This window comes from Octopus sinensis, linkage group LG16, assembly GCF_006345805.1.
Source record: "Octopus sinensis linkage group LG16, ASM634580v1, whole genome shotgun sequence".
In the NCBI taxonomy this organism is placed as follows: Eukaryota; Metazoa; Mollusca; class Cephalopoda; order Octopoda; family Octopodidae; genus Octopus; species Octopus sinensis.
In genome coordinates, this window is record NC_043012.1 from 4337683 (window position 1) to 4364626 (window position 26944).

At 37.2% G+C, this 26944-nt stretch overlaps 1 protein-coding gene across 1 annotated transcript in view; it reads left to right on the plus strand.

Annotated features, from left to right (window-relative positions):
- LOC115220246 (neuroplastin) overlaps positions 1-26944 on the plus strand; it is a 55247-nt gene that overhangs the window by 12680 nt on the left and 15623 nt on the right. The window lies entirely within an intron of this gene.

The window sequence follows — 26944 nt, forward strand, 5'->3', positions numbered from 1 at the left end:
CTGCATTAGTGGAATCAAAACTGGTTAGTTTGTACTGGCATTGAGTTGTATTAATTGTAATAATGAAATCAAACCAAATAGATATTTTGAAATTGTTTATTACATATGTTTCAGGTATGCATGGTGTATAATAGGAAATGTATCCATTACGTAAACTTTTCTCAGTTAAATCATTTCAAAGCTATTTTTGAAATGCTTCAACTGAGAAAAGTTTACATAATGGATACATTCCCTACTGTATTTCATGCAAACCTGTAATGTTTAAGCAATTCTTAATTACTTTATTCCTTTAATAATACTGAGAACTTTATTTTACATTTGTCAATGAAAAATTCTAAAAGGATTATGATCAAGAACTGTGTCCTTGTTTCATTTGCAACAACATATTTGTTATGAGTGGATTCAGTTTTCTTGTCAGTTAAGACAAACTCAAAGAATCACCTCAATCTCACAGGTTCACCTGCAGATTGCATTCAGCAAGAAAGTTCCATGTTTTGATAGAATTATATCAAAAGTAGTAGAATGAGAAACAGGAATAAAGAAATCATTCAATTCTATGTTCAGAACTGTGATTGATTTCGGTGTTTATAGTTTTTTTTTGTTTTTTCTAATTGATCAAGTTACATTTTATGCTTTGCACGAAAAAGTTTAATTTTTGAGTTCAAATGATTCACCCATATTACGGCATGTGGATATGTTTTGTTAAATAAATTTATTATTAGAAAACTGACTTTCTCATTTACATTCCTGGTATGCAAAGCATAGGCGTAGGAGTGGCTGTGTGGTAAGTAGCTTGCTTACAAACCACATAGTTCCGGGTTCAGTCCCACTGCGTGGCACCTTGGGCAAGTGCCTTCTACTATAGCCTTGGGCTGACCAAAGCCTTGTGAGTGGATTTGGTAAACGGAAACTGAAAGAAGCTCGTTGTATATATGTATGTGTGTGTGTATATGTTTGTGTGCCTGTATTTGTCCCCCCAACATTGCTTGACAACCAATGTTGGTGTGTTTACGTCCCCGTAATTTAGCGGTTCGGCAAAAGAGACCGATAAAATAAGTCCTGGGGTCGATTTGCTCGACTAAAGGCGGTGCTCCAGCATGGCCACAGTCAAATGACTGAAACAAGTAAAAGAGTAAAAAGAGTATTACTGTTGTTGAGGTGTGAAAATTTGCCAAACTTTTCCTAGAGGTGTTGTGACATAGAAAAGATTAAGAAGTGTGTAAATGATAGTTTTAGCTATCACTTAATTTTCATTTTATTTTTGAGGTCAAGGATGTTGAGATTACAAACATTTTGAGCAAAGTTACCAACATTAGATGCACAATTTTTATGAGACATCAAAGTGGCATTGGAGAAAAGGGAAAGTTATGTATTATGGTGACCCACTCAGTGAATGAGTATGACCATTGCTTGCTAACGAACTGCAGAAGGAAGATGAGATTTCATCCCAGCATATGATAATTACTAGCCTTTCTTGCAACTTCAACATAAATGTCTCTTCTCAGTTAAATACATTGCAGAATAATGACATTTAATACTGTGTACAGGCATGTCTCTTTCAGATTACCTATATAAAATGACCGTCGTCTTTTGGTTTCCTAACTTTGGTTGGCCTAGAGCTATAAAGTAGAAGAACCTTGGCCAAGGTGTTGGATGTCATTGTTAGTGGAAGTTGTAATCTGGAGACTCAAAGCAGCCAATATGAACAGACTTAGGAAATCTGACTCAATTACAAATTGAACATCTGAAGTGGTTATTAAGGTTTATGAGGTTTCCTTCCTTGTGGATCATTTCATGTTTTGTATGTTGTCTGTGCTACTTTTCAGAACATTTGGGACTTGGACTCATTGAATATTTTTTGGTTTTGGTTCCACTTTGTCCTTTCAACTGCGTTTAACCCCACCTCCTCGACTTTCCACATGAATATCACCTTTTTGCATATCAGATTTTAGGCGGCCTTTGTATTGTTGTGCATGCATGTGTGTAGGTATGTACAAAGCTGATAATAACCGTTCCTGAACAGATGTGAAATGTAGGCTCCATTTCAAGTGACTTGTTGAGTATTTTAGTAATCAGTACTAACTAAATACATTGTATGATTTATGTTTGGGTTACTGATATACATCCATGTACCTACAGGATGTGCCAACAATAAAGTAACATAACAATAAAAAAAGGCAATTTATAAGAAGTTTAATGTTCTACCACCGATTAGTACATCTGCCACCGCTCTGTTCTGGCCTAGATATGTGTGTGCAGGCATGCATGCCTATGTATTTTTTTTTAAAGCTATTTCCTTTATATGTTTGTGTATTTTGTCCTTTCTTTTTGTTAGAAAAAACATTTTAAATTTCAGTTTAAATCAGATATGTTTTCAGACATGAGAAAGTCATTATATTAAGCAACAGCCACCATTTTTACAGGCTTGATATGACAACGGCTTTGTGTGTTTTAAACTCTGGATCATTCCTGATCAAGCAGCTATTCCAGGTGTTAATATATGGATTGCCATCATAAAAAAAAAAGTGAAAGCAAATTTTCCTAGCAAAAAACAAGAAAAAAAATGAAAGTAAATTGTAATAGAGATTGGCAGTGATGATAGTGACACAACAGAATTTCATAAACCTGTTGGATATCCAATGGATGGGCTTCCTATATGGATCTCAGCAGCTTTTGTACTCATGAAGTTGTCTGCCGTTCACTCAATTTTATTGATCCAGATGATGACAGTATTCATACACAGGCTATAGATGGGTAATGAATGCTTGTCAAAATGCGACTTAGGTAACAGTGTGGGACTAGTGATGATTTATTTATGCCATGTCTTCATCAGCATGTGTATTGAAACAAATTAAAGATTTTGAAGATCTATTCATGAATCTCATTTCTGCATTGTTGACTGTATTTCCCCCTGCAAATGTGATTGTTTTCATCTTGTATAGAATACAGTTTTCATATTATATTAAATATATCTGTTATATACATAAGTTATGTAAATTACAAGATGTTTGTCTCTTCTGGTTTCTATTGCATTTTACTTTACGTGTTTTAGGACGATTTACTTTCACTTTTTTATGATGGTAAACTGTATTTCAATGTGGTGTTATTTCTTTTCTTTTAAAATGGTAGGGTGTGATTTGAGGGCGGTTTCACTGTTATTTCTAGCATGTCAAGCAACTGAGTTGAGGCTTCCTTGTCTCATACATAGAAATGTAGTATCCTAGGTCAACACTGGTTGATCAGTCTCATTACATGCTGGTAGTCGGCCAGATGATGGGGTGCTACTCATATATTCCCAGTTTGCCTAAATTTCCACTTAGCTCAAGACTATACTGTACATCATAGTCTCTCCATTACCCAGTCTGTTCCATTATGTCCATAGATTTTTGTGATGGCCACATTAAAAGTGGAAAACACAGACTGACAGTGTGTGATGGTTGCCATACCTCTGCACTTATTATTGGTGGTGTATTTCAGCACGTATTTAGTGCCAGTGACACTATTTCGTCTTTTAATTCATGTTGTAGCTGTTTTTCGGATCTATGAGTTTCTCATGCTTGTCAGAGCTGAGTGGGAGAGAAAGTGTCTTTTTTATATCATGGTGTTGTATATCTCTTTGAGTATATGCAGCGACATGCACTGTAGAAGTGAGTGAAGCTTGGTACGGCTAAAAAACTGATGTTTGCATGTTCAGGTATCTTTTATTTTTAGTATTTTTACTATGTTGGACTGCTGGGCTACAGGTTTGTTGTTGGTACAAGCTGTTAATGTTCCGGTTTTTTTTTGTTCTTTGTATTCATTATGGTTTGTTGTGGAGATTAATGGTTAGAATTGAATATAATTTATAATTTGGATTGGTTGGTGTCTCGTGTTTCCAGAATTATTACATGGATGATGTGAGTGATGATGTAATCTTTTAGTTTCATAAAAGTGTTTTTAATGCCTTTTCTATTGAAGAATATTTAGATTTTTTGTCATGTTTTCATAGTTTATTTTTGTGAGTGAATTATAGTCCTGTGAAGTCATGATTTTTCTAGATTATCTGAAAAATGTTGTCAAGAGTTTGTGTTAGTGATATGAAGACTTTGTGGTGGTTCTAAAGCCCACTTCATGTAGAATTATAATTTAGTTGTTCTCTGATGGCATTTGCACATGGCGTGGGAAGATTTTTATCATTTGACTAGCATTCTGGCAGTGTCTATTCCAATTATTTTTTTTTTTGCATATCATATTCAGTATCAATTTATTCTACATATATTTAAACACTTTTAAAGCAGTAGGGAAATATTTGAGGGAGATATGGTCACAGTTTCTTGCATGTGGAATAATTGCTTTTGTGATTCTCTTAAAGCACAATGACATTCCAAGGACTTAACCTGTTACAAACTTCTCTTCCTCCTGCTTTCCTCCACTTCTTCACACTACTTGCCCTTTCCTTTTTAAGTGTTACAGAGTGAATCTGCAGGAAATGAAGTGGAATAAAATGGATAAGACCACTCCTGATTATTTATCCGATTACGTCAGAACGGGATATTATTGTCCTTTGTATTTCCCCTTAAACTTAGATGGACAGTGAACTGGACTACGTTACACATTGTTCATTGGTGTGATACAAATCTTTAACCTACTTCAAAAAATGCCAGTGTGTGTCTATGAGTTCGTGTATTTCCCAATAGTCTTGATGGTCACTTCTTTTGCTTGTGTTTCATCTATGTTTAGTAGCTGTTCAGGCAGTACCCCCTCCCCCAACTGTAAAGGTTAGGCATGGCTCCACGGTTAAGAAGCTTGTTTTGTAACCATCTGGTTTTGGGTTCAAACTCACTGTATGGAAGCTCACTGTAATCAAATAACTAAAGAAACAAATAATTCTGCTCAATATGTTGGTTGTAGTTGTTACTAGGAGAAAAATTTTGCTAAACAATTTGTAGTGAAAACAAAACTCTGTCATTGGAATAATGAAAAATACTTGTATTGAAAAAATAAGCACAAAATTGTGACCAGGCAAGAGTCAGATCTGCACCAAGGAAAAGACAGAGAAAATAAAAATTTATATGTTCACTTGAATAAGTCCATTGATTGCATGTTAACTAGTTCAATCACATTAACTGTGGACTAGTTCATTGAGGTGAATGGGTGAAAGACAACACTTTTATTTCTGCTAGTTCACAACCTCTTTAATTAGAATACTAGGTTCTTTACACCTAGCCACCCCCCCCCCTTTTTTTTTCTTCAATGTTTCACTGTCAGAAGACTTTGTGTGTGAATCTAAAATGATCCTAGATGACTTTTGGTGAACTCATGTAGAACTTTATATGTTTTGGAGGATTGTTTTTTTTTTTTTTTTTTTTGAGTATGTTTCAATGACAGTCAGTTGAATTTTCCCAACTGGGTGTTCAGGAGCATCTCACTTTGTTGTTCTCTATGATGTGGAACCATCTCTCTCTCTCTCTCTCTCTTATCCAGATTTGATTATCCACTTGCATTTCATAAATAACTTTTTCTCATCACTTTTTAAATATTCCTGGCAAATACATAACCTTACCGTTCAGGATGGAACTGTTTCATCTACCTCTTCTTTTGGCCATTTAAATACTGGCTTGCTTTTTTATGGAAAATGAATTTTACTGGTGACTTCTATTCCAGAGTGGTTCAGTTAGGCGTGCTTTGTAAAAAGTGGTTCCTATCACTTTTGATTTAATTGCTCTTTTGAAGGCATTAACAAATCTTTCTGCTTTTTCATTGGACCTGAGGATGATAAGGAGGTACATAAATATGTCTTATGGCATTGGATTTGCAGAACTGATTGAAACTTAATGATGTGAAGTGAGGTCCATTATCTGATCTAGAGTTTCTATCAAATCAAATCGACTGCTTGCTTGCCTTAATTTGTGGATTGAGTATGAAATTGAAATAATGTTCATCATAAAAATTTCAGGCCACTTTGAGAAGGTATTGACTAGTAATAAAATATATTTTTTAGGGTCATCAAAATCAAAGTGTATCTTGTATTTTGGTTTTTCTGGCACTGGTCATAGTTGCCAATCAGAGATGTAAGCATCTTGGTTGCTTGCACACAACTATGACAAGTGTGTGCTAGCTCTTTTAAGTGTTTCTTGATGTCAGGTCAGAACACACAACTTCTTGCAATTGATTTCATATGATTTATACCTTGGTGGCCCATATGTAAATGCTTTAAAAGTAGACTCTGTCATTCTTAATGATTCTCTCTCCAAACATGAAACAACTATTCACTACTGATAAAGACTCTTGTCTTTGAAAAAAACTGTTTCAGGTTTTTTGAACAGTTTTCTTTGTCAATCAATTTTTTGTTATTTATAAACCAACAGTTAGGTAGGATTTTTTCTTATTGCGTCTTCAGCCATATCTGCTGACACAGGAATAGCATCTTTTGTTGTATATCAAACGTTTGGCATATCATTTTCAACATAAATAGAAGCAATAACAGCACCATCATTGCCTAACTTATGATTCCTCAAGAGACGCAGTAATGCATCAGCTTTACTCAATTTATTCATTGACTTGTATTTAATTTGAAAGGTATAACCAGATAGCATTGTTGCTCATCTTTGTAAGCAATTTGTTGTGTAAATTGGATTGCCTTCCTTCAAGCCAAAAATAGGCACAAGGGGTTTATGGTTGGTAAATAAAAGAAAAGGTCTTCCATGCACCATCTTGTGAAATCTTTTATCTGCAAAAAACAAATGCTAACACTTCCTTTTCTGTTTGACCATAATTTGTTGCTGCTTTTGTGTGCTATTTATGACATCTTCAATGTTATCTGGAAATACTTAAATGACAGCTCTGATAACACAAGAGCCTCTACAACTCGTAGTATTTCTAATTTCGAGTCACAGTGGGTTAGTAGTAAATCAGATTGTAATAATTCTTTTGCCTTCTCAAAAGCTTTTGGGCTTGTAGGCATTCAGTTCTGTTTTGAGTTTTTCTGAAGTAGATGGTTTGAAAGTCTTTGTAAGCATTGCATGAAACTTAGGAACACACTGTAATAGCTAAGAAGTATTAAAAAACAATCTCCAATTTGCTTATATCTGATGGAAGTAGCATTTTCAGAATAGCTTCTACATTTGCTAGGTCTGGTTTGCAACTGTCTTTGTTTATAATAAAACCAAGATATTCTATTGATGTCATAAGAAAAATGGCATTTTTCTGGTCTTATTTTAAAACCAAATGAATTCGCTTTGTGGGAAAGAATATCCAATCAATAAAATACTTCTTTCATTGAACCAATTACTACAATATTGTCCAGATAATCTATAACATCAAGAATACCTGCTATCATTGTGTCCATTATTTGTTGAAAAATAACTGTAGCCATTTTTCTTTTTCTATCTAAATGGCAATCTTTGATATTGGAAAAGACCTTTGTGTGTATTAATTGTCAACAGTTGCTTGACTTGTCATTGAATTAAATTTGTAGATAATCATCAGACAAATCAATTTCTGTGAAGTAGCAGCCGCCATTAAGCTTGTTGAAAATATTTCCAGGAATAAGCAGAGGGTAGGATTGATCTTTTGAGACTTGATTTTATCCAGTAGAAAAATCTATGCAAAGGTGAACCAAACTGTTTGTCTTCCCAAGAATAACTACTGGTGCTGCCCAAGTTAAGTAGTTGACTATTTGAGATTGAATTTCATATGGAACAAGTCTGCATGACTTGAACACAGGCTTTGGCGACAAACTTGTTTTATATAGCTTGCAACATTGGAACAGATCTTTGAAATCAAATATTTTTCCTTTCAATAGAGGGATAAGGGAGTTTGGACGTTACAACTTGGTATGAATTATTAGTCAAATCACTCAAGCTAATAGAGTTCAGTATTCTACTACATAAACCTAGTTCAGTAATCCAATTTAAACCCAGTAAATCTAAGTCATGATGACTCACTAAACAACATGATCCATTAAAAAACACTCAAATTAAACTACACTTTGGTTGCTGTAATTAACATTTGAAGTATTCTTAAACTAAACAAGTAGGTGTAGGAGTGGCTGTGTGGTAAGTAGCTTGCTTACGAACCATATGGTTCTGGGTTCAGTCCCACTGTGTGGCACTTTGGGCAAGTGTCTTCTACTATAGCCTCGGGCCGACCAAGGCCTTATGAGTGGGTTTAGTAGATGGAAACTGAATGAAGCCCATCATATATATATGTATGTATGTATGTGTGTGTATATATATATATATATATATATATTTTTGTGTCAGTGTTTGTCCCCCCCCCCCTAACATCGCTAGACAACTGATGCTGGTGTTTTTACATCTCCGTACCTTAGCGCTTTGGCAAAAGAGACCGATAGAATAAGTACTAGGCTTACAAAGAATAAGTCCTGGGGTCGATTTGCTTGACTAAAGGCGGTGCTCCAGCATGGCTACAGTCAAATGATTGAAACAAGTAAAAGAGTAAACAATCTCATTTTCTATAGTGGATTTTGAGGTAAACTGGGAGTAAGTCTGTTGTTGAAATTTATGGCATGATTTTCTGCTGCTTAGACCCATCACTACCATTATTTGTGTTGAAATATACTGCATTTCTTTCAATTAATTTTGAAAATAATGAAGAATATAACCCATACCAGCATGGAAAGTGGACTTAGAAATAATGATAATGAGTACAGTAAAATAATTTGTCATCATTAAGCTGATTTGTTTTGGAACATAAATTAACACAAACTTTTAATTGGAAATTTTGTTTTTGTATTTAGATTACTTTAACCATTTAGCATTTAAATTGGCCATATCTGGCCAAAATATTCCACCAGATCCAGCCTCTCACACCTACCATACAAAGCTACGAGATAAAGCATAATTAATTCAAAACAATGTAAAGGAATGAGCATTATATTTGACAGAGTAATCTGAATGCTAAAGGATTAAAGTAGGGAATTTGTACCATAAAGCCTGCTGCTGTCTCAGGCAGTTTGGTATCAGAAAGGTAACATTTGTGTTTGTATAAGTGACTAATTAGTCTTCCAGACCTATTTGTATGAGAAGTAGCTTGATTTGATATCGTCCACTTGGTTTTTATTTTAAAAAGCTTGCTTCTCAACCACATGGTTCAGGGTTCAGTCCTACAGTGTGGCACCTTGGGCAAGTGTCTTATATTATAATCTCGGGCCGACCAGAACTTTGTGATTGGATTTGGTAGATAGAAACTGAAAGAAGCCCGTCGTGTATATTTGTGTCTGTCTCTCACCACTGCTTGACAACTGGTGTTGGTTTGTTTACATCCCTGTAACTTAGCAGTTTGGCAAAAAGAGATTGATAGAGTAAGTACCAGGCTTTAAAAAAAAGAAAGTAGTGGTGTCATCTCATGGCAAGCACAGCCGCAGCCTAATGACTGAAATAGATAAAAGATTTATTTTTGTTCCACAGAATGTATGATGGATTAAGTAATTAGCCTAGATTATTTTTTTTCACCATTAATATCCACTACTTAGGATATTTTGATTGTTCTATTCTGTGGTTACTTTCTTTGAATATTTTGTTTGACATCTAATAAGTGTCTTTTCTTATTTGATTGCTTAATTCCCCATCTTTATTCTAAGTAAGAATGAATAGTTTCTTGAAACGAAAAAGTCTTGCTACTGAAGTAGGACAAACAAGATTTATTTAATACATTTGGAGCCAGTTTCTACAACAGCAATATATTGTTGGCAAGGTATCAAATAGCTTTTCAAAAGAATGCTGTAATTGTGACCAACAACAACAACAACAACAACAACAGCAGAATGGTCATAACATAATAATTGTTTCAGATTTAGGCCCAAGGCCAGCAGTTTAGTGGGGAAGGAGTTAATCGATACCTTATACCCAAGTTCTTAACTGGTACTTATTCTATTGACCCTCTAAGGATGAAAAGCAAAGTTGACCTTGGCAGTATTTGAACTTGGGAATATAAAGAGCCAATAAATTGCCACTAAGTATTTTGTCCAACATACTAATGGTTCTGCCAGCTTGCTGCCTGAATAATGATAATGATGATGATGATAGTGATGGTGGTGGTGGTGGGCTGTAGCAAATATTCTGCTCAATACCACAGATTTGCTTGTCAGTTGCTTGACCGTGACCAGTTGAGCATGTCCCTTGGTGCATCTCTGATCATGAACAGAAGTAGTAAGGGAGCAAGATAGCCATGTGTTAAAAGAATTCTTTGGAGGTTTGACTAATTCACCTAGATTTTTATCTTTTAAACTTTGCACTTTGCTTTACACAAAAATTATGCACTAACGGTGCATGCTGCTTGCTGAACATTATGAGCTGCAAGTACCAATGTCTTTAAGGTAATTGAAACTGCAATTAGCATCCAAGTCTTCCAATACCTTGAATCCATCTCTTTTTCCTCAAAAGCTACCTGTACGGTTTTCATAAAGCCAGATTATCTGATAATCTGCACTCTGTCAACCATCCAGGTTTATGCCTTCAAGACACAGTTGTCTTCATCAGCAAAGTTTTCAATTGTGTCTGGTATGCAAATTTATTGAAACTTCATGCCTATGGGCTCCATCCATCTTTCATCTCTTGGACTCTGGAGTACCTCAGTGTTGGATTTGTGGCCCACTCTCTTCCTGCTGTACATTAACAACTTACTTGCCATCACATCCAAAGACACCCACTCTTACACAGATTACAAGCTTATCCACACCATTTCCTTGGACAGACACTTTCAAAAGCATTCTCCAGTGGGGATATGCCAATCTTGTGTCTTTCAACAGGAAGAAAATGCAAACATTACTCTCAAAAAAGAAAATATAGCAGCCTTCATCATGAACAGCATGTGAATAGAACCCTCACAATTGCTCCAAATGTTGGGCTTCACTATCATTGATGACTTCAACTGGTGAAGATACATCCTTAACAGCCCAATAATTAATTTACACTTCTCTCCAGGTTTAGAAGATGCATTAGCATTCCAAGCCATTATCAAACATTATATTAAACTCCTGCATACTCCATTGTATGGCATATTCACGTGGTGCCATACTGCAAATAAGGCATCCTACACTGCATCTAGAAAAGGGTTATTCATTTGTTGGCATCAAGACACCCACAAACATACTCCAGGCTCAGACTCACTGGTAATTGCTTTGCTGTCCCTTCTGTCTTTTTTTCTTGCTGTTCTAGTGTCCCCTCCTCTTTGGAGGTGATCTGAGCAAGCCCAGCTCGTATCAATCGGGCGTTCTTGAATTACATGTCTCTCTTCCTCTCATTGTCCTTGCCCAAACTGCTGAGCCTGTACAAAACACTACAACCCGTCCTTCCATCCTGGAATGTCATTCCTTTGTAACACCCTCCTTGTTTATGTATTCCCTGCAGGTGTTACTTTGCAGCGGTTCAAGAGAAATATTAAAGGCATCAATCATGCCAGTTTCAGAGGACCTGTGGAGGTCATGGACACTGCTGCTGCCTATTCCTCTAGTCTTTGCAAATATCTGTGTTTTGTGTGTGTGTGTGTGTGTGTGTGTGTGTAAGCACATAGTCACTTGTGCCATCAAAACTGGTAACTGAATGATTTAACCCTTTCAATACCAACCCAGCTGAAACCGGCTCTGGCTCTGTAGTACAAATGTCTTGTGTTCAAAAGTTCTGAATTAAAATCTTCTACCAAATCTTAGCCACAATTTATATCCCTAACATTAGCTTAATGATAACTACGTTATTTTACTAATTCTTTGTTATATTTAAAGTAATTGAAAGAATTACAGAGCATCTCAAAATAAATACAGTAATGAAAGGGTTAATAAGTTATAAAAATATTGCAATATTATTTACAAAACTTGGGAAGATTTATGTGCATTTTTCATTATTCCAGGAGTTCTTTTATCACAATATTCATAGTATAGCTGAGTTTCTAGCAGATTTTCTTGTTTTTCACCTTCATTGATTTCTACATTGAGTTTGTTCTTATTTTTCATTCTACTTAACCTTTTAGCATTCAGATTATTGTATCAAATGTAATGCTTATTTCTTCACATTAACCATTTATTATCTTGTAGCTTAGAGATTTTCAAGATGTGATTGTATATTTTTAGAATTACATTGTACGGCAGGTGTAAGATGCTGGATATAGCTAGTTTGAACATTGAACATGTAGACTATTTGGGTCAGATGTGGCCTGTTTGAATGCTAAAGAGTTAAAGTAGCATAAAGCTAACCTCTAACACCAATCCTCACTCAATTACATAACTTACCATACCAAGCAGTGTGATAAACACTTCTACTCACCTTAATTTTACTTCAACTGTAACTCACTCACTCTGTTTGTCATTTAATATCCACTTACTTAGCACTATCTCATTAGCATGGCAACAAATAAATATACATTGCTAATTATGCTAATTATATGTAATTTTGTGAGTAGAATGAGGACTTTGAAATTATAAACAACTCTGGTTACTGTTAATAACATACTAAGCTACCCCCTGTTTTGGCAAACAACTAAGCCACCCCCTGTTTTGGCAAACAACTAAGCCATCCCCTGTTTTGGCAAACAACTAAGCCACCCCCTGTTTTGGCAAACAACTAAGCCACCCCTGTTTTGGTAAACAACTAAGCCACCCCCTGTTTTGGTAAACAACTAACCCACCCCCTGTTTTGGTAAACAACTAACCCACCCCCTGTTTTGGCAAACAACTAACCCACCCCCTGTTTTGGCAAACAACTAACCCACCCTCTGTTTTGGCAAACAACTAACCACCTCTGTTTTGGCAAACACTAACCCACCCCCTGTTTTGGGCAAACAACTAACCCACCTCTGTTTTGGCAATCAACTAACCCACCCCTGTTTTGGCAAGCAAACTACCACCCCCTGTTTTGGCAAAAAACTAACCCACCCCCTGTTTTGGCAAACAACTAACCACCCCCTGTTTTGGCAAGCAACTAACCCACCCCTGTTTTGCAAGCAACTAACCCACCCCCTGTTTTGGCAAACAACTAACCCACCCCCTGTTTTGGCAAGCAACTAACCCACCCCCGTTTTGGCAAACAACTACCACTGTTTTGGCAAACAATAATCACCCCCTGTTTTGCAAGCAACTAACCCACCTCCTGTTTTGGCAAAAACTAACCCACCCCTGTTTGGCAAACAACTAACCCACCCCCTGTTTTTGGCCAAACACCTACCCCACCCCTGTTTTGGCAAGCAACTAACCCACCCCCTGTTTTGGCAAACAAATAAGCCACCCCCTGTTTTGGTTAAACACTACCCACCCCTTTTTTGGTAAAAACTAACCCCCCCCCTGTTTTGGTAAACACCTAACCCACCCCTGTTTTGGCCCAACACTAACACCCACCCCCTGTTTTGGTAACAACTAACCCCCTCCTGTTTTGGCAAGCAACTAACCCACCCCTGTTTTGGTAACTACAACCCCACCCACCCCCCGTTTGTGCCAAACCAACCACCGCAGGTTTTTGCAAACAACCTAACCACCCCCTGTTTGGCAAGCAACTACAACCCACCCCTGTTTTGGCAAGCAAAAACAAATAGGCCAGACATGTTTTGAACAAGCAACTACACCCACCCCCTGTTTTGGCAAAGCCAACTATCCACCCCCTGTTTTGGCAAGCAACTAATCCACACCCCCTGTTTTGGCAACACACAACTAACCCACCCCCTGTTTTGGCAAGCAACTAATCCACACCCCTGTTTTGGCAAGCAACTAACCCACCCCCTGTTTTGGCAAACAACTAATCCACCCCCTGTTTTGGCAAGCAAACACCCACCCCCCTGTTTTGGCAAACAACTAATCCAACCCCTTGTTTGGCAAGCAACTAACCCACCCCCTGTTTTGGCAAGCAACTAACCCACCCCCTGTTTTGGCAAACAAATAATCCACCCCCTGTTTGGCAAGCAACTAACCCACCCCTGTTTTGGCAAGCAACTAACCCACCCCCTGTTTTGGCAAACAACTAATCCACCCCCTGTTTTGGCAAGCAACTTAACCCACCCCCTGTTTTGGCAAGCAACTAACCCACCCCCTGTTTTGGCAAGCAACTAACCCACCCCCTGTTTTGGCAAGCAACTAACCCACCCCCTGTTTTGGCAAACAACTAACCCACCCCCTGTTTTGGCAAACAACTAATCCACCCCCTGTTTTGGCAAGCAACTAACCCACCCCCTGTTTTGGCAAACAACTAATCCACCCCCTGTTTTGGCAAGCAACTAACCCACCCCCTGTTTTGGCAAGCAACTAACCCACCCCCTGTTTTGGCAAGCAACTAACCCACCCCCTGTTTTGGCAAGCAACTAACCCACCCCCTGTTTTGGCAAACAACTAATCCACCCCCTGTTTTGGCAAGCAACTAACCTACTTGATAGCTATTATGTTATTTTTGTAATTCCATTGCTTTTCGTGGCATTTTAAAATATCTCATTTTGTTTCTTTGTGTTTTCATCAGTTACTTTTTATCTGTAAACTATGAATGCAATTGTTAACATGAATTAATAAAATTAGAGGTATTGGAATAAACCAGGCTGCTGCTTGTGGGAAAGGTCTATGCGACAAAATTGAAATATTTTACATATGACAGTGGTGGTTAATAAGTTTGGTGCGTGAAGGAGGTAATTTGCCGAAGATAATGAGCAGAGGTCAGAGATTAATGAGTGTCTTGCCATCTTGTGAGGTTTTTTTCCCAACATCAAAGTGTCTACGATATTTTTGTTTTTATATGTATTGTGTGAAGCTTGCCAAGACATGCTGCATAATTCCTACTGTAACGACAGGTGAATTCATTAACTATATTAAATTTACGAGCCTTCTTATTGGAAGTATTAGTATTGTGTGTTGGTGTTATTTTTATTTGCATCTATTCCAATGAGAGCTGTTTTGGCTGTATTCTTGTGACCTGTGAGCTAGTTGACTGAATATTGACTGCTAGTGTTGTAGCGACCTGTGAATCGACTGAATATTGACTGCTATTGTAATGATCAAAGTTAATTAGCTGAGTAATGACGGCTATTGTGTTGTAGCGATCAGAGATTTGGTTGACTGCTATGGATATGAATCATCATCATCATCATCATCATTCTAATGTTCACTTTTTCATGCTTGCGTGGGTCAGGACGGAATTTGTTGTGGAAGATTTTCTTTGGATTCATGCCCTTCCTGTTGCTAACCCTCACTTGTTTCCAAGTAAGGTAATATTTCTCTTATGACCAGGCAATATTTTCAGGAAAGATTGGAAATGGAGACACTTGCATGACTGTGACACTCATTCACAACTATTGCAGATGTCTCAAGAAACAGAGACAGTAATGCACACACACACACACACACACACACACACACACACACAAATATGATGAGCATCCTTCAGTTTCCATTTGCCAAATCCACTCACAAGGTTTTGGTCAGCCCAGGGCTGTAGTAGAAGACACTTGTCCAAGATGCCATACAGCGAGACTGAACCCAGAACCATGTGTTTGGGAAGCAAACTTCTTACCACACAGTCATGTCTTTTATTATTTTTGAGTCAAATTGCTTAACTAAATAAGGTATTAGGCATACCTTCCCATGGTCATGATTTCAACTCTGTTGCTGGTGTACTAATTTGTTTTGTCTATGCAAAATATTTCGTACAACTTCACTCAGCTGTCAGAAATAAGTACCTCCAAATCACTGATAGTCTTGCCATTAGCTACTGACTCTGGTTCTGAATATGGACTACTTGTGATGATGGCTGCTGTACAACAGTTGTGAAAATATATGTAAAGGCATTAAATAAGGTGTGTGTGTGAGTGAGTGAGCAAGTGAGATAATGTGGTTACTTGAGGTGCAGGATAGAAGCTATTTAGATGTTGTGGCTACAAGAGCAGTGAAGTGGTAGAACATTGAACAGAATGTGCAGCAATACTTAGCTTTACTCGTCTGTATTTTTTAAATTTTAAACCCTACAGGGGATCAACTTTCGATTTCCATTTCTATTTGGTTGATTAAAAAACATACCAGCGTTTGGTAAGACAGACTGTATCTGTCTCTGTAAATTCATGGCTTTGGGTGAATGTGAGAAATCTTTGTTGCTACCAGAAGAATGGAGTGGTCGAATTGCTAAAGCACTGGCTTCTTCTGTCCTGAGGTCAAATTCTGTAGTAGTTGACTCTGCTTTTCATTTCTCCATCGTTGGTAAAATAGTAAACCCATGCAGTGGAATTGAACTTGACACCATGTGGTTTCACAGTGAGCTTCTTAACCACTCAGCTTTGCCTCTCCCAATGTGATGACTCTTGAAAGGCAGAATGCCTTGCTCGATAAGAGAAACAACAATAACTTAAAAACAGCAGCTGCTCCCCCACAATGACATAGGCTTCGTCTCGCAATTTGTGAAATAAAAAAAAAAACAACAACAACTCCCTGATATATACAGGGAGACTTTATATATGGACAGGGCCCATAATGCGCAATAGTAAACTGTCTCCTTGCCTGGGGGATTTTTTGAGATTGGGTAAGGAGAAAACTGAGATCCTAGTCTTAGAGATGATGGTCATTGTTGGAATGTCTCTGATCATAGTTGTACTGGATGAGAAATGATCTAGCATTAAAGTACAGCAACAATACCACCACCACTACATATGCATGATACATTAGAGGATAAAATTCATAGCTTATCTTTAGGTGTAAAATGTGTGTGGCAGGGAGGTCACACTGTATTCAAGACTGTATTATACTTTAGTACATACAGTAAATTACTCTGATTGCTTTTAGCTATGTTGGTGTTATGACTGTTTGAGGATTTAGCCAAGTATGTCTTCCTCAGTTCTAGTCTTTTTTTATGGACCTTGGAAAGACAAAAGTTAGTTTATTTGGATACGATTTATTTATGTAGAGGGACACAACCAAATAACCCAAAGTTTTTTGTCTGATATTCCCTTAATTCTCTCACCTGCTACCCATACTTGCGCCTGTTCTGGTTTAGCCCCAAGTTACTCTTGATCCAGCAGAGTTATGGTCAAATGTGTTCTGGATGTGATCATCATGTCTTTTTATATATCAGTAACTTTATTGACATTTGACGGATATTTGTCCTCATCTTGTTTGTTGTAGAACTGTAGTAACTTTATTGTCCAAATGTGTGTTGCTTTATTTTATGATAGTTAAGTGTCATCCGAGGGACAGTTAGATGCTGTTTGAAGCAGAGTAAGCAACTGCTTAGAGGTTTCTTTTGACTTGATATGTATTCTTGTAAGATATATATGTAGGATTGCTCCACAGAAATGAACATTACATCTTACATATTCCACTCTTAAAAGTTTTGACCTTATGTTTATATCTAAGAAAACCTTGCATGATAGTAGTAGCTGCAGTAATAATAATGGTTTCAAATTTTGGCACAAGGCCAGCAATTTCGAAGAAGGGGCAAGTTGATTATGTTTCTGTTCCCCCACCCCACTTCTGTGCTCAACTGGCACTTATTTTATCAACCTCAAAATGATGAAATGAAAGGCAAAGTTAACCTCAGCAGATTTTGAACTCAGAATGTAAAGGCGGACTAATAACAATCTTTTCTACTAAAGGCATGGGACCTGAAACTTTAGGAAGAGGGGGACTAGTTGATCACATCAAACCCCAGTGTTTCACTGGTACTTAATTTATTGACACCAAGAGGATGAAAGGCAAAGTCGACCTTTAATAATAATAATTTTCTTGCAATATTAAACACTTATTGATTGTTTGTTTTCATATTTAATGGTAATAAAATATTTATATTAATAAATGTCAGAGCGAGGGATTTTTTGTCTGTGTACTAAGTTCAAATTCCCCCAGTTTTTGTGTTTTTATCTCTACAGAGTCTCTAAAATATTTACCAGTTTGTTCATATGTTGGACTTTTTTTCTCATTTAAAAATCACAATTATCATAATTGGATGTGGTGGGGGGTGGGATATTCAGATTTTGTGCTCCTGCATCATTTAAAGAATTTGTGCAGTGGTGGTTGGATAAATTCTGTTGGTGTCAGCTTTGCTTTCTGTTCATCCAGATCTGGTGACATGTGAATGTGTGTGTGTGTGTGTGCTAATATATGTGACTATATGTATATGTGTATGTGTGTGTGTCTCTCTCTCTCTCTCTCTGTATATATATATATATATATATATGAAAGAGAGAGAAGTGTGTGTGTTTTTGTATTTATCCACCACCATCACTTGACAACTGTTGTTTCCCATAACTTAGTGGTTTGACATGAGATTGAAGGAAACAGTAATGGGATTAAAAAAGAAAAAACACTGGGTTGGATTTGTTTTACTAAAACCCTTCAGGGCAATGCCACAGCATGGCCATAGTCCAATGACTGAAACAAGTAAAGGATAAACGATAATGATTTAGGGTGAGAGAGACAGTGTCCAAGACACCCAGAACTGGTGGGAAGTTATTGCAAGACCAGAGATCTCACCTAAAATGGTTGCATTGGAGTGGATCATCTAAAAGTGTTCAAGAAAATGGTATTAAATCAGGTGATGGATCCAGTCTACCATATAAAGTCACGAAAGAATCATTTTACCAAATTGAACTCTCAAACTTGTGTTGAGCCATGGTTATAACAGAAGGCACTGAAGTCTCTGTTGAGTGAGATTGAACCAGAAGCTGTGCATTTGTGAAGGGACTTTGTTAACCACATAACCATGTCCATATGTTTTGACTGTTATTTTATTTCACTAACCCCAAAAGGGTGTTTTTTTTTTTTTTAATAATGTTTATGAAAGAAGTTCTGTGAGAGAAGTTAGTTCCATATGAAATTCAAGAACCCTCTGCTGTTTAGTGAGGAGGTTGTGGTGGTGGTACATGATGGAGCAGTTCTTCCACTTAATACCACTTCGAGGAGTGAATGAAAACAAGTCTGCCTACTCAAATGTGATTCTACACCTGAAATGTTTTTGTGTTTTTGGTTCAGTGACTTATTAGGTTCTTTTGACTTGCATTTAACAACATATGTTGTTGTTACTAAGGCAGTTGTTATGGCTAAATTGAAAAAAAAAAAATGTGTAAACGAATTAAGCTTTGATACCAGAAACATAAGCAAACTTGGCAATATGCCTTATCCTGAACATTCACACTTTTAACCCTTTAATGTTCAGATTATTGTGTTAAATCTAATAACATGTTTATTGACATGTTTTGAAATAATCGTACCATTATCTCATAGCTTTGAGATTTCAATGATGTGAATGCGTATTTTTAGTGACATTATAGGGTAGGTTTGAGAGATCAGATCTGGCTGGTCTGAGCATAAAACGAAATGTGTAGAGCAGATAAGTCCAGTTTAAATGCTAATGGGTTAAAACATGGATTGAGTGCACTACAAGAATCCCAAACCAGATGGTGGTGGTGGTGGTGGTGGTGGTGACTGTTTTAGCCCAGGGTCAGCTCTGACTGACAGACCAATGATTAGATCCTTTCGTTACTGTATTTCTGTTGAAATATATCATTTTTTCTGTTAATCTTTAAAATAATGAAAGATTTACAAAACTAACTGTTGTTAATAAACTGATGTTTGGGATATAAATTAACATGAAATTTTGGTGGAAGATTTTAACTTAGATTGCTTTAAAACTGGAGGTTTGTATCATAGAATGAGGGAAGATTTCAGGCGTGCTGGTATGAAGAGAGTTAAAGATGTTGGAATTCAGGCGATGATGATATGTTGCTCCTCTTTTATGGCAATAGGGTATAATTTAAGAGCAATTTGGCTGTTATTCCTAGCAAGTCAAGTGATTTTTGTCATTGGCTTGAAAGCCTTGTGTTTAGCATACAGGATTTTCTATGTGCTGCTGAGTAGAAATGAAGGGAGATGGCTCACTGGTTAGGGCATCAGACTCACAATCATGAGGTAGTGAGTTTGATTCCTGGACTGGGCTGTGTTGTGTTCTTGAGCAAGACACTTTATTTTACGTTGCTGTAGGAATGCACTGCAACATCACTGGTGCCAGGTTGTATTGGCCTTTCCCTTGGATAACACTGGTGATGTGGAGAGGGGAGGCCGGCATGCATGGGCGACTGCTGGTCTTCCATAAACAACCTTGCCCAGACTTGTGCCTTGTGGGGTAACTTTCTAGGTGCAATCCCATGGTCATTCATCACACTATGACCTGCCTGAATAATAACCTCCACCTTCCAAATAAAAACAGGAAATACCCTAAATAACAATAACAACAAATGAAGACACTGATCAGCTAAAACCTACCACCTGCTTGCATTCTTTTGTGAACCATTAAAAATTTCCATTACAAAAGGTCAACACCTGATTACTAAGTTTTAAATACTGGACTCAGTTTTGTAATTTTGACCTTTATAACGTCAGAGTAAATGATTAAATAACTAAACCTACCTACCAAAAAGGACACTCCTAAATATTCACACCTGCTTATAAGGTTCTACATACATGAGTAAATTTTAAACAATAACATAACCCTAAATTTAATTTATAAAATTTCTTCAAAAACCTCTCCGTAACAACTCACCTTAAAAACTAATTACCACTCCACTCAAACCCACAATGCATTGCAGTTCAATGATGGCTGAGCTTGCCGAAATTTTTGTGTCACTGTCAATCTACAAAAGTATAGTGTAACCCATGAGATTAATGTGAAATTGTTTTTATCATAACTGAACATAAACATTAACACGAATATAAAGCCATATTTTTCTTTTAACTTAGTAAGTGTACGTATTATAAATAGTAATAATACTCATTATTGGTATATAAAATTATGACGAAATGAAACAATCTCGTTTTATTTCAGTCTTTATGTTTTTTTTTTTCGTTTGGGGATAATTTACAACTTTGAATAAGCAGTATATATGCATAATACAAAAATAATCTTTATGTAAATTATAGAAAATGTGGTCTTGGGTAATTATTAAATATATTTTAGTAGTTTTTAAATAATTTTGACGAAGCTAAAAGTGAGTATAAAGAGCTAAATTTCCCTCAGAACGGCAACTCTCTTTGTATATTTGTGTGGGTGTGTATAGATAGATATATATTAGCACAACACTCTAACTGAGCTAACCAGCCAAGCACAAAGCTCAAGGTGCTGGGTTCAGTACTACTGAGTGGTACTTTAGGCAAGTGTCTTCTGCTATTTTGAAAATAACAAAACATTTACTACAATAACTTTGCCATTATTAAATTAAACTGGGATTTTGGAGCATAAATTAATCAGAAATTTTGATTGAAAAATTTTAATTTAGATTACCTTAAAACATGAACCTGGGTCAGGCTCAGATTGGTTGGTATCAAAAGGGTCAAAAGGCATTTGCCTTCCTTTGACACCAACCAAGGCAGCATGCTTCACCTGTCATCAGTGGTCATAAAACGGAACTTCTACAAAACATGTGAATGCAAGAAGTAATATTTTGTTGTTTTAGATCAAAGTCTAGTGTGCTTATGATCAAATGTATTCCAAATGTGGCCATCACCCCATGTGTTTTTCTAGACTAATGCACTCTGGATTATATATTATCCAACATGTCCTTTAGTCTTTAAACTGGTCAATCTAGCCCAAATATTACCTGTTTTTATATTCAAATCAGGCAGATCTGACCTCTCACACTGATCTTACAATGTTTCTTTAAAAATAACAAGCACAGAATAAAAAAATATTGAAGCTACGAGAAAATAAGCATTACATTTGACACTAATCTGAATGTTTAAAGGGTTAAAGAGTTGGCTGTTATTTCCAGCAGTTTGAGTAACCACATAGAAGTTGGTTTGTGCCTTATGTTTGTATGTGTTGAAAATTTGTAGAAATTGTTTTGATAAAATCAATTCCTCACCAAGTTTTCTCTGACGTAGTGGTGTTCAGGTTGAACATGGCATTTATCAATGCTTCTATCATTGTCTGAACTCAAAGTATCATAAACTAACAAGGAAGTTCGGCTTACTAGAAAGAGCAACCAAATCCCTTCTCGAATCAGTCTTTGCTGTCTTAACAAAACGGAGGACCCATTAGATAATGTTATGTTAGATATCACTAAGACTAGATACCTTTGAACATTCTTCTGCTCAATCAGAGCTGACCTGAATTAAATGACAAGAAAACCTTTTGTACTTTAAAAAATTTTTTTTTACACTTTTATTTAAACTGAAAAAGAGCAGTTTCACACAGTTGAGGACTTTTCTAAACTGCTGCTTATCACGAAGAAGAAAGAATATTTCATTACGTGGAACTACATACAAACAAGTGGACTAGACCAATGGAGATTTAAATATCTTGGTCATGGATATTATGACTAGCGATAGAATGTAGGATACTGGCACACTCTGTTATTTGCATGAATAACCTGTGGCTCTCTTTCTGTTGAAGTTCTATTGAAGCATTGGAATTTGTGTTGAGAAATCCATTTTGCATTCTTTAATAATACAATTTCTGTACCAAAAGATTTATGTGCAATTGCTTCTGTCTAAATTGATGTTCACAAGTAGGGAAAGTTATGCAATAAGGATAAATATGTCTCTATCAGCTCACATTGTGTGATTTTTGTGTGGACAGCATTGACATCATTTCATTATATTCATGTCCTGGAATAATAATAAATATTTTTTGCATATATCTGTGTATGTAAAAATTATACACAGGAAAATGTGTGTGTATGTCATCATCATCATCGTTTAACATCTACTTTCCATTCTGGCATGGGTTGGACAGTTTGACTGAGGACTGGTGAGCCAGAGGCTGCACCAGGTTCAATCTGATCTAGCAAAGTTTCTACAGCTGGATGCCTTTCCCAATGCCAACCACTCCGAGAGTGTAGTGGGTGCTTTTATGCGCCACCAGCACGAGGGCCAGTCAGGCGGTTCTGGCAACGACCATGCTCAAAAGGTGTTTTTACATGCTACCTGCATGGGAGCCAGTCTGGTGGCACTGGCTATGACCATGCTCGAATGTTGTTTTTCACATACCACTGACACATATGCCGGTATGGTGACGCTGGCAATGATCATGCTCGGATGGTGCTTTTCATGTGTCACCGGCACGGGAGCCAATCCGTGGCCCTGGCAATGATCATGCTCGAATGGTGCTTTTCATGTGTCACCGGCACGGGAGCCAATCCGTGGCCCTGGCAATGATCAGGCTCGGATGTGCTTTTAATGTTCCACTGGTACTAGTGCCAATCAGGTAGTACTGTCATTGGCCACGTCAGCGATTTTGATTTGTTTACACTTGCCTCAATAGGTCTTCGCAAGCAAAGTTCATTGTCCAATGAATGAGGGTTATGTATGAATGAAAATGTGTGTGTGTATAAATGAAAATGTGTGTGTATGTACGAATGAAAATGTATGTTTGTATGTGTATGTACGAATGAATGCATTTGTGTGTGTGTGTGTGGGCATTGCTGTGTAGTGAAGTTTGCACCACAAGTACATACGTAGCTCTGAGTTTGATCCTACAGTCCAGCATCTTGGATAAACTTTGTGTTGGCTAATTCCTGATTCCTTGTAGATGGAAGTTGGTAGACAGAAACTGTGTGTGTGAGAGAGAGAGCGAGAGACATATAATCTTTTGCTGATGTTTATTTGTGAGAAAAATCTATGGAGCAGTGACTTTTGTGCAAAAATACCTTGTGTTGAATTCTTTCTACCTGTTTGCACAGACACTCTTTTGTCACTTTGCTACTGTAAACGTAATGAAGCAGTGATTCACCCTCTTAAAACCAGTAATTGCATTGCTATTGTTCACAAAACCTCATTGTATGTATGTGTGTGGCTAATATATATATATATATATCATTGTAATTATTTGTGTGGAGAACACAGAATTTGTTGAGGCAAATTTTCTACTACTGAATGTCTTTTCTGTTGTCAACCCTCCCCTGTTTTCAAAGAAAGTAATATTTCCCCATGTGGTGGAGCTATAAGGCATTAGGTTCTTGATAAACTAGCTCCTCTGTTGATCTTCAATTCTTAGAGCATCTTAATTTAGCTGGAATTTACTGAAAACCCCTGTTGTTGTGTGCATAAAAGATGGCCTTAATTTTGTCTGGTTTCAAGTTAGAAACTGCCCACAATTATCATCATCATCATCATCATTGTTTAATGTCCGCCTTCCATGCTGGTATGGGTTGGACGGTTTGGCAGGAGTCTGCACCAGACTTTTGGTGTCTGTTTTGGTTCTTATGGCTGGATGCTCTTCCTAACATCAATATCTCTGAAAAACCTATATGTGAAAATGGTTTAAACTTCAAAATTCCTAGCCCTAACTTTTTTCCAGGTTTTTATAAAATTTAAAGATTCATTTATTTTCATAATGCTGACAGATGTTCCTTCCCACCTTGAGAATTTTTGTGTATGTGTATTTTATCCCTAGTAAGGGGAAAAAAAGGAAGAAAAAGACAAAAAGGAGGCTTTTTACTCTTGATAGTAGATATCATTCCGGGGGAGTGGGTAAGTTGATTATATCAACCCCAGTGATCAGCTGGTACTTATTTTATTGACCCCAAAAGGATGAAAACCAAAGTCAACCATGGCAGAATTTGAACTCGGAATATGGTGGACAAAATGCTGCTAAGCATTTCACCTGAAGTGCTAATGATTCTACCAGCTTTCTGCCTGAGATAGTAGATATTGAAATTGTATCCTTTCTTTCATTCTCTAATATGAAATTTTAAACTTCCTCAGTGAGTTACTTGCTTGTCATCTTTCCACCGACCTTGGCGTATCTTAGAAAATACTTTGCCCAAACTTCACCTCCAATTACATTTCTCTAGGATTCCCTTCCCACTCAGATTCCAGCCTCTAATCTGGGTTGTTTGTTTTTCAAATAGTGTTTGTAGGATTACGTGATCCTATTTCTATTAGGGTAAGCAGTGGCATAGAGGCTCCCTCATTGTACTGCCAAGGTGGGGATAGGACAGTGAGGTAGTGATAGTGATGGCTTGAAAGTTGTTTGAGAGAAGTCTTTCTTCTGTTGGCAATGAGGATGTGTTTTGTTGTTCTCTGTGTGTTTGGAAAACAGATGTGATGTCTTTACTGTGTAACAGCAAGTGCAGAGTAACTGAAATGACTAGTGAAAGAGAGTTTGTCTCTTAGATAATATGGAGCTGTGATGTAAGAGAGCTGGTGAAACGAGAAAGTGTGCAGGTAGTAAAGGTACAGGCTGATATAGATAGAAAAGATGACTATTTGTATGTGATATAAATAGAATATTAAGTGCCACGAAACAGCAGTGGCATGCAAATTACATTAAATATAAAACAATCAGGCTTGATTTGAAGATGGTGGATTTTGTAGTTGAGATCTGACTGAATTTGCAAGCCTGTTTGATGTAAACCAGGATGGAAAATAAAAAAGAAAACTGATATGAAACTGATGATTCTCTCTTCCACATCATTTTTATTGTTTATCTTTTATTTGTTTCAGTCATTAGATGGTGGCCATGAAGAAGTTTTGTGGCTGCCTTGAAAAAAATCGACCCCAGTACTTATAAGCTTGGTAATTGTTCTGTCGGTCTCCTTTGCTGAGCCACTAAGTTACAGGGCTGTACAAATGCCAGCATCAGTTGACAGATAGTGGTGGTGGAGGGAGGAGACAATATAAAGACAGTTTTACACACACACACACACACACACACACACACACATATTGGGTCATCCCGTAAATAATGCAGATTTTTATACTTCTTTTATTTTTCAAATATCAGATAAACAAAATTTTTTTTTTTAATCTAAAATATATTCTCCTTCATTTTCTACAATGTTCTTCCATCTATCTGGTAGACTTGCAAGGCACCTCTTCCAAAATTCACTTGTCCTCGACAAAAAATACTCCTCCAGTACTGTTCTGACCTCATCTACAGAGCTCATATTTTTTCCATCCAAATGATTTTGAAGACCGTGGAATAAATGATAATCAGATGGGGCAATGTCTGGTGAATATGGCGGGTGGGGCATCATTTCTCATTCAAACTGCTCCAGCCTATGGAATGTCATCCTCACTGTATGTGACTGAGCATTATCCTGATGGAAGAACACCTTTTGTCTTGAAATCAAAGATAGGTGCAGATGTGGCTGTGTAGTAAGTAGCTTGCTTACCAACCACATAGTTCTGGGTTCAGTCCCACTGTGTAGCACCTTGGGCAAGTGTCTTCTGCTATAGCCTCAGGCTGACCAAAGCCTTGTGAGTGGATTTGGTAGACAGAAATTGAAAAAAGCCAGTCGTATATGTATATATATATATGTGTGTGTGTGTGTTTGTGTGTCAGTGTTTGTCCCCCCACCATCGCTTGACAACCGATGTTGGTGTGTTTACATCCCCGCAACTTAGCGGTTTGTCAAAGGAGACTGATAGAATAAGTACTAGGCTTATGAAGAATAAGTTCTGGGGTCAATTAGTTTGACTAAAGGTGGTGCTCCAGCATGGCTGAAACAAATAAAAGAATAGTTGTTTATCTTCTAGCGCTGACTTAAGCTGCTCAAGCTGTTTCCAGTAGATCTCTTTTGTTACCATTTGGTTTAGGTTTAAAAGTTCAAAGTGGACAAAACTTTTCATATCCCACCAAACAGGTAACAACACCTTATGTGAGTGAAGACCTTTCACCTTGGGTGCTGGTGTTTCTTCTTTCCCTACCCACTGTCTTTGGTCCAAAAAAAGGTTCATTCGTAAGATGGGACAGCAAAGAAGAGCGCACATTTACTCTCTGCATGTGATTAGACTTGGAAAGTTTGTGAGGAATCCATTGATCCAATTGTCTGACTTTCCCCAGTGACCAAATCCAATCTTCTCTGCTAGTTCCTCAACGGTTACGATAGGATTTTAATCCACCAGGCTTTGCAGGGCGTCCTCATGGAGCTCCACAGATCTTCCAGGGTGAGGATCTTCTTCTAGGCTGTAGTCTCCGGTTTGGAATTTCTCTTTCAAGCTTATTATCCGATCCCCATCTACTGCATTAATGTTCCTCATGCTTTCTGTTGCATTGTT